Source organism: Aegilops tauschii, chromosome 5 (assembly GCF_002575655.3).
Source record: "Aegilops tauschii subsp. strangulata cultivar AL8/78 chromosome 5, Aet v6.0, whole genome shotgun sequence".
NCBI lineage: Eukaryota > Viridiplantae > Streptophyta > Magnoliopsida > Poales > Poaceae > Aegilops > Aegilops tauschii.
Window position 1 is genome coordinate 569,201,949 of NC_053039.3, and position 8,500 is coordinate 569,210,448.

At 42.6% G+C, this 8,500-nt stretch overlaps 1 long non-coding RNA gene across 3 annotated transcripts; it reads left to right on the forward strand.

Moving 5' to 3' along the window:
• Positions 1-863: 863 nt before the first annotated feature.
• Positions 864-4,860, forward strand: LOC109771693 (uncharacterized). 3 transcript variants are annotated; one of them, XR_005758447.3, is made up of 4 exons: positions 864-1,432; positions 1,635-3,914; positions 4,143-4,197; positions 4,283-4,860. It is a non-coding gene; the product is annotated as an uncharacterized lncRNA (long non-coding RNA). The 3 variants fall into 3 exon arrangements; XR_005758448.3 differs by lacking the exon at positions 4,143-4,197 and having other exon boundaries at positions 865-1,432; positions 4,245-4,860; XR_005758449.3 differs by lacking the exon at positions 4,143-4,197 and having other exon boundaries at positions 865-1,432.
• Positions 4,861-8,500: the final 3,640 nt, after the last annotated feature.

Below are 8,500 nucleotides of genomic sequence, written 5' to 3' on the forward strand. Positions count from 1 at the left end.
TTGAATTTAACTCTGTTTTTGTCTTGTTCACAAAAAAATATTCTGTTTTTGTCCCTCACGAATTCATAGTATCCATGAGGAGGCGAAACTAAAAAGAAAATAAACATCATACATATACAAGACAATGTTGGACTAACATATATACACTGGTTAGAGAACACCTGGCAAAAACATATATGCTTGCACGTCCATTAAAGCCAGAAAAAGAGAAAATTACGTCTAGCCAGTCTAGCTGTGAATTGAGGTGCAACAGACTAAGCAAAACAGAAAGTAAGAATATCTATACGATGGGACATCACGGTTACCACACCATGCATGCCTGGACGTCCGACAAAGTATACCACATTTTTACTTTTTAATGTCGGTGCCCATGTGTATGATAATTTTATTAGTATTATGGTAATCTAAAAGATAAGGTTGTCATCTGATTAGTTTACTAGGATTCATGTCCCAAGTTTCGAACTAGAGCCCCAAGGAATCCTATTGGTAATCGATTCATCATTTTTGTTATCATCAAACTTATCCTCTATCTGTCCGGCCTAACTAATGATAATTGACGTTTGCTTTGCAGCGAAGCATGTCAACCTTTTTTTTCTTCCGTTGCAATGCATGGAGCATGTCCTATTTTGATAATTTTGGATGTTGAAAAAAATTGAATAAAATTTGCATGAACAATGAATTTATTTTTGCATATATTGTTATAGATAAACTTGAATATAAACTATTTCCCCCATTGCAACGCACGGGCATTTGTGCTAGTAATAATAAAATACGGATTGACTTTGTCGGGTTCACCGTCACAATACGTTTTTTCCGTGAATTTACGTTTTCATATCCATTAATCTATTCTATTAAGTGAAAGAAAAAAACGATTCGACAGACGCTCTCTCTCCCGCACGAGAACGAGAGACGCCTGGCGCTAGGGTTCCCTTCGCCGCCACGCCCCATCCCTCAGCACCCGGCAACCCTCGCTACTCTCTCCCATCCCCTTGCAGTCGCCGTCGTAGTCCCCCGCCGTTGGTCAGGGCAGAGACAGCTTCTTTCGCGCGGCGAGGTGGAGCAAGGTCAACGCGGCGGCTCGAGCGGCTGGGGGTGGCACGGCTGATCGATGTAGAGCGGCGGGGGCGGCTGGATCGACGGTGGCGGCTAGATCTTGCAGAACGGCACCGCTGGAGGTCAACGCGGTGGCTTGAGCGGCTGGCGGCGGCGCGGCTGCTCGAGGTGGATCAGCGGTGGCGGCTGGAGCTTTTAGAACGGCGGCGGCGGAGGCTGGAGCTTGTAGATCGGCGGGCCAACCTGAGCAACAGCTCCAAGGAGGACGCCACCAGGTGCCTGGTCTGGCTGGGGGACCTCATCGACGCCAAGAAGTTGGGAGGCAGTGCTGCTGGCAGCGACACGCTGCACCTCCCTGTCGCCGGCGTGGCTACTGCAGGTACCACACAAATTAACCTTCCCCATAGTAATATTCGATCATTGTGAGTTTGCTGGAATTTGTACCACAAACATTGTCTGATAACATCAATCTGAATCTCTCAAGGCAGGAAGAAAGAGAGAAACATGATGAAAATTGTATTGCCGGTTTTAGCAGGCATGCTGGTGCTCACATGCTTATCCATTGTGATATGGGTTTGCAGGTCCAAAGACACAGTGTACTATGCTCATGCATATGTGACATAAACCAATTCTGCATTATGCTGCTCAGTGCTCGCAAATACTGCAAAATTACTAGGCCTAGGAGATTTGAGCATTTGTGAAGGTTTTGGGACACGAAGCCCCATTGAAGGTTTTGAATTTTCAAAGCTTCAAAGATGTTGCAGCTGTGACAAACAATTTTCACCCATCACATATGATCGGACAAGGTGGTTTTGGCAACGTCCAATGTCGCCGCCGTGGAGTTCACTGGAAGAAGAACATCGGTCGAGCATTCCAATGTCACCTCCGCCAAGTTCGCCACCGAGCCATCCAATGTCGCCTCTGCTGAGTTCGCCGGAGGAAGAACATCCGCCGTCCGAACGATGCTACACCAGAGGTATGTATCAGTTTTCCCAAATTAGTCCAACGTTGTGGTATGTATCAGCTTTTCCCAAATTAGTCCAACGCTGTGGTATGTATCAGCTTTTCCCAAATTAGTCCAACGTTGTGGTATGTATCAGCTTTTCCCAAATTAGGCCAACGTTGTTGGATATTGCTTCAATGAAAAACAATCTGTGAAACCTGGGCGTGTACTAATGTTTCCTGTAGTTTTTTCTCTTTAACCTGAGCATCCAATCTATGTATGCCGGGTGTTGCCTGTACATTATATTACTCCATTGTTTGCCAGTCCCTGTTTGATTCCCTGTTTGCTCTCTGTTTGATTGAAATCCATGACCAAATAAGTTCATGAACAGTTTTCTGCTTGCTCCCTGTTTGATTCAAGTCTTAAAGATTCATATTTAGTTAGATAGGTTCAGTGATTCAGAATAATATTTGAGAAGCTTCTCTGTTGGCTGGCATCCCTGATGGCAGTTGTAGAAATGTAGCTAAGGAAAGAGTGCCTCATAATTCATTGGATGTAGATCAATAGGGTGTAAAAGACTTTGAGTTTCTAGCTTTCATAAAATTTACACATGTACTCCCTCCGTCCCATAATGTAAGACCATTTTGCAAGCTTAACAGTATGTTGTGGTTGGTCCTTAAACTTGAACAATAAGTGTGTCAATTGAGGTTCATGCCATATTTAATTAGCAACTAATTATCCTGTGGCGCTTCGGCACTAATGTATCCACAGTCTGACCATTGGATTGAATATTCATCAGAAGATTGTAGCCTTACCTGACTCCATGCCCTTTTCAAGTGGAGTTGCAGAAATGCAGAGTATGAATGGGGAAACGATCATAGATGTCAACACCTACAGTATGATTTATCTTGATAGAGATGCACTGGATTCTCAAGTAGTTTTAATGTTTTTTTCTAGATAGCTCAAGTAATTAAGCTTCTGCAATTCATGAAAAACAAAAAGAAGGTGTCATGTCAGGTGCTGAAGCTAATCAAGTAACAAAAATAAAAGGGACCAGTAGTCAGGTTCCATTAACCAAATGTTTCACATCTATTAACCTGTATCTTGATTGAGATGCACTGGGTTCACAAGTAGTTGTAGTGTTTTTTCTAGATAGCTAACAAAAGGAAGGTGTTCTATCAGCTGATCAAGCTAATTAAGTAAAAAGAATTAAAGGGACCAGTAGTCAGGTTCCATTAACCAAATGTGTCACATCTATTAACCTGTACTCATAGTAGCCCACGTTGTTCAATATTGCTTGGAGATTTGCCCTTTTTTACAAATCAAAATCAGTCTTTGTAACCTGGGCGTTCACTAAAGTTGTATGCATTTTTTCTGTTTAATCTGGGTGTCCAATCTCTGTAAGTTGGGCGTTGCTTGTATTTTATATTAGGCGTTACCTATACTTTATATTAGTCCAACGTTTGAGTCTGTGTTTAATTCTCTGTTTGCTCCCTATGGACAAATAAGTTATTTTTCTCCCAGTTTGATTCAAGTCTGAAATATGCATAGATGCTACACTTAAGTCAGTAAACGAACAAAAAACTAGGAATGATCTTTTAGTCAGTTTTGTGTCACCGAGTAAATCTGTGCTCGAGATTACAATTACTTTGAACAGAGAAATTAAGAAAAATATCTGGAATCATCATCACCCCTTAACCGATCCGGCGGCAGGATGTAAAAATCCAATCTACTTGGTGGAGACATACTGGCATGTGATGCCGTCCAACTAATAGTTGTTATATGCCTTCCATTGTGTTTGAATTTTTTTCTCTTGCATTGCCTGGACTACCTGATAGATGCTCCTTCAGCTAATATTATTACGACTGGAGCGGCAGGCATGTCCATATTCGGTGCTGCCAGCGGCAAGCAATACAGGGTAGGTTTTGTATGTGCTAACATGGTAAATTAATAGGGATTATCTAATCTTTTTGTATTAAGGAGTTCTATACGTTTGCATCATGCAAAGATTATTGTACTATTAATTAGTCTATACTGGAGAAGTCAAAGGGTATCATACTCAGGGTCAGTTACGTAGTTGGAATATTTGTAACCACACACTAACCTGAAAGTTAGGCACACTAATTAAGTTTGATTTTTTTAACAGAAGGATTTTATTAATATGGCATTAAGCACACTTTACAAATAGCAGCTCATTACAGGTAGGACATCGTTCCAGATTAGTATCTAAACCTTGATCTGAATGTAGGCAAGTAGAGCTGAAAGGTTTATCTTGCACTTTGACAGCAAGTCTAGCCTGATGGTGTGCCTTCAAATTCAGACTCCTGTGCACTTTGAGTATTCTGCATGGATGAAATGAAGGCGTGGTCTGGATAGCAGCTAAGATTGGCCGGATAGCCCACGGACCTGCTTTAGTAACATCAGGTTCTACAACAGCTGAGGCAAGCACGACAGAGTCTGTCAAAAACTTCGGATCCTACACATGTAGTTGAGCTGCAATCTTCACCGCCAACAGCAGTCCATAAGCTTCTACCTGCAGAGCTGATGCTACAGGTGGCGACACAGCAGAGATGTATACATGTTCGGTATGTTGCCCGTTAATTTATAAGAAAACACCTATGTCCGCCTTTGCTACAGCTTGTCCTGGCTCCAACGACCAAGCTGCATCTGAGTATATTTGTGTACCTAAAAAATCTATTGTAGACTGAGAAGTAACAACACTAGAGAGCTTTAGCTGTTCTGGCTGACTGTGATCTCCCTTCCGAGTTGAATCGGGAACCTGTAACTCCTTAATCAGTAAAATGTACAATGTACAATGCACAATATCAAACTGTTCTTATCTTTCTCATCTCCTCCCAATTCCACAATCATTTTTTGTTATTAATTTCACCACAACAGAATTATTGTAATAGTGTGCATCTTCATGATTTTATATATTTTCCTGTGTGGTTACTCTGTTTAACAAAGTAATTTGCTTGATGCGCTTAGAAATATTACTGTTATATATGGTGTGTGACTTGCATGGTTTAATTTGGTACATTTTCGTTACTACTAAACTTAGACATATAGCAGGATCTTCCTAGGTAGTCAAATGTACAATGTATAAAAATTTGAAAGGCGAAATTAAAGGACAGTGGCATAAATCATAAACCTCGGTAACATCGGAAGGTGAAGATTCTGATGGAGAAATGAAAGAGAGGGGGCGAAATTAAAGGACAGTGGCATATTAAACCACAAACCACAATAAGATCATAAGGAGAAGATGGAAGATAGAAGTGGCAACACGAATGGGTCGCTTGGTGCATACGAGGATTTTGTTCTCCCGTTGCAACGCACGGGCTCTTTTGCTAGTCTTTCCCTAATAATAAAGCACGGATTGACTTTGTCGGGTTCACCGTCACAATGCGCTTATTCCCGTGAATTTACGCTTTCAGTTTTTTCACCTATATCTTTCCCTAATAATAAAGCACAGATTGACTTTGTCGGGTTCACCGTCACAATGCGCTTATTCCCGTGAATTTACGCTTTCAGTTTTTCCGCGAGTGGCCTAGGTAACAAGCTAGCTCAGGAGCAGTACGAGACGTGGCTCAGTTATATCCCTATATGGGAACACATAATTACCTTTCAGGAAGGAATTAGTGATCAGGAACGGAAGGCATTTTAAACGAGATTTAAGGAAGGGAGGCCACAAAATGAGTCAGGAAGGAATTAATGCATGGGGAGGAGTGTTGGGGGGCGCCCTGCCATTGCTAATTCAACGAGATTTAAAGAGGCGAGGCCACATAATAAAAGAGCAAGGAAGGAAATTAATCCATGAGCATGAAGGTGATGGATTTGGATTTAGGGGGTGTTTGGTTTAGGGACTTTTTAGTCCCAGAGACTAGAAAAAGTCCCTAGGAACCAAACGGGAGGGACTTTTTCTATAGGGACTAGAAAAAGACTCTACTAGAGAGTCTTTTTTGATTAGTCCCTGGGACTAGAAAAAGTCCTAGGACTTCTGAACCAAACACCCCCTTAAAGAGGCGCAAGGCCACGTAATAAAAGAGCAAGGAAGGAAATTATCCATGAGCAGGATGGAAGGTGATGAATTTGGGGTAGGTGGTCTGAAGCCTGAAGGAAGATGGAAGTCTTGATCAACTACAAAATTAAAAAGATTTACCTAATATTTTACGTGAATTAAAAAGATTCTCTATTTTTTGATTTGCTAGTTTGCTTTTGATCCAAACAATGTTCCATATTTTGTTTTGATATCATAACCATGTTTATTCATATTCATATACAAAATGTGTCCTGCAACTGACTGGAGATCAACTATAAAGTTAAAAAGATTTACCTAATATTTATTCTAAAATTTGTACTCTGAATGAAAATTGATTCAAACGATGTTCCATATTTTTTTTTGATTTTGTAAACATATGTTTAGTCACGTACAAAATTATTTTAAGATAATTATTTCACATTTGCTAGATTTCTTCAGATGCTTCATGAAATGTCTGAACCTGAACTTATTCATAAACTTACATTTAATGTTAGACCCCATTATCCCTAAATTTGATGTTAACTATGTAGCGGGACAGTTCCTTGACCAGACCAATTGTATATGAACCGGTGTTTTCTCCGTTGCAAAAGCACATGCATTGTGCTAGGGAGCATGGGTGTGGTGATGGTGCATGCACCAAGTGTAGTTGAGAAAATAACTCACCATCATTACAAGTCCGCAAAATTACAAGTCGGCACGAGAAGGAGCTCTCAAAACAACATGCTCGAGTATGATGATCAAGCTCATCACCTTGGGATTGATCATGTTCGTTATGAATATTAGCACAACAAGACCACAATCAACAATGATGGCGAAGGGAAGAAGTGGTAATGCAGATGGGTCACTAGGGACGTGTAAAAGGATTTGTTTCTCCCGTTGCAAAGCACAGATTGACTCCGTGGGTTCACCGTCACAATACGCTTTTTCCCGTGATTTTACGCTTTCAATTTGGATTGATAAAACATATACGTGAGGTGGTACTAATTCGGGGAAACACGTCGTGTACTGGGCCGCCTGTTAGCGCGCTTCAAGTGCCTATTACTTCAGGCCCACCGAAGAGGTACGCTGCCGGGTCCGGACCCGCTTTGCTGATCTCCTTTTTTTTAATCCAATCTCTCGCATCATGCCAGCTCGGCCCGTGCTGGACGCATCCCTCGCATCCAAGGACCCCTCGATCGACCGCGAGTTCCAATCTGGTGTCCGTCTACTTCGCTGGAGCGCCATGGACGGCTGAGCGGACATCGCTACAACACGTCCATTAAACGAAACCTTCGATCGACTGCAAGTTCCACCTAGATCGCCAAAACACCATCAACTTCGCCGGAGCAGCATGGAGGCCTGGGCGCGTGACTACGCAGATCCCTTCAATTGCTACGGCGCCCCACCAGCCCAAATTCAATTTCCTCCTTCGCCGACGACCGGCGCAGGCGGCGGTTCTCCAAGGACAGGCACTCAAACTGGACGGGCCCGCCCTGCCGAGGCGCTGAAGCGCCATATTGAGCGACGGCAGCCGGCACGTGTTGGTCATCGCTCTCGACGGACTCAGATTGGCCTGCTGAGGCGGCGAAACACCGTGTTAAAGGACGGTGGCCGGCGCGTATTGCTCACTCTCAATGGGATTCAGATCACGGGCCAAGAAAAGGTCCGTCTTGGTATGGAGGTGACTGGCCCGGAGCCCCAGACAACCGCCAGGAAAACCTACCGTCCAGTCCCAGCCGTTGTCGTCGTGAAGGGGTTGCACAACTTGGCACGTACCGTGCAAGGATTTCATGCACACACCATGCAGCTGTTGGGCAATCTCCAGGATGAGAACGGGGTCCAGGTCGCTGTCGCGTGCAACCAGCACTCCAAGGGTATTAAGTAATCAAAATCTGCACGTTCAATCTTTCTTTTCTTTTCTTTTTTTTGCTTCTCCTTTTCTTATTGTATTTTCTTTTTAGTGATTAGGTAGAAGCAGCTTCACTAGGATATAGATGTGGGTTACATATAGGCGGAACTTCTTGCTATTTACTAAAAGAAACAAATGCAATATTCTTACTCTCAAAAGAAACAAATGCAATATTCTTACTCTCATGGAACATGCAGAGAGCTACGTTTGACATGTGTATTTTGATCTATTCATACAATTTATTATTTTCAGAACTTCTTATGTCTACGGATACCTATTTACTATAGATTATTTTGCCCACTAGGTAGCTTGCTGCCAACTAGAACTTGATCAGTAGCCGGTCAATAAAAAGGTTACTTTAGAAAAAATAAACTAGAAATACAATGCTTTTCTTTTTTACAGATGCAAGCGCTCATATACACGCGCATACACTCACCCCTATGAATGTACACACGCACACCCTACCCCTATGAGCACCTCTGAAAGACTGATGCGGCATATCATCTTGAAATTTACGAAGTCACCGTAGGCACCTCATCGTCGACGGGAACGTCTCCTCCCACTGAATGCACATCGC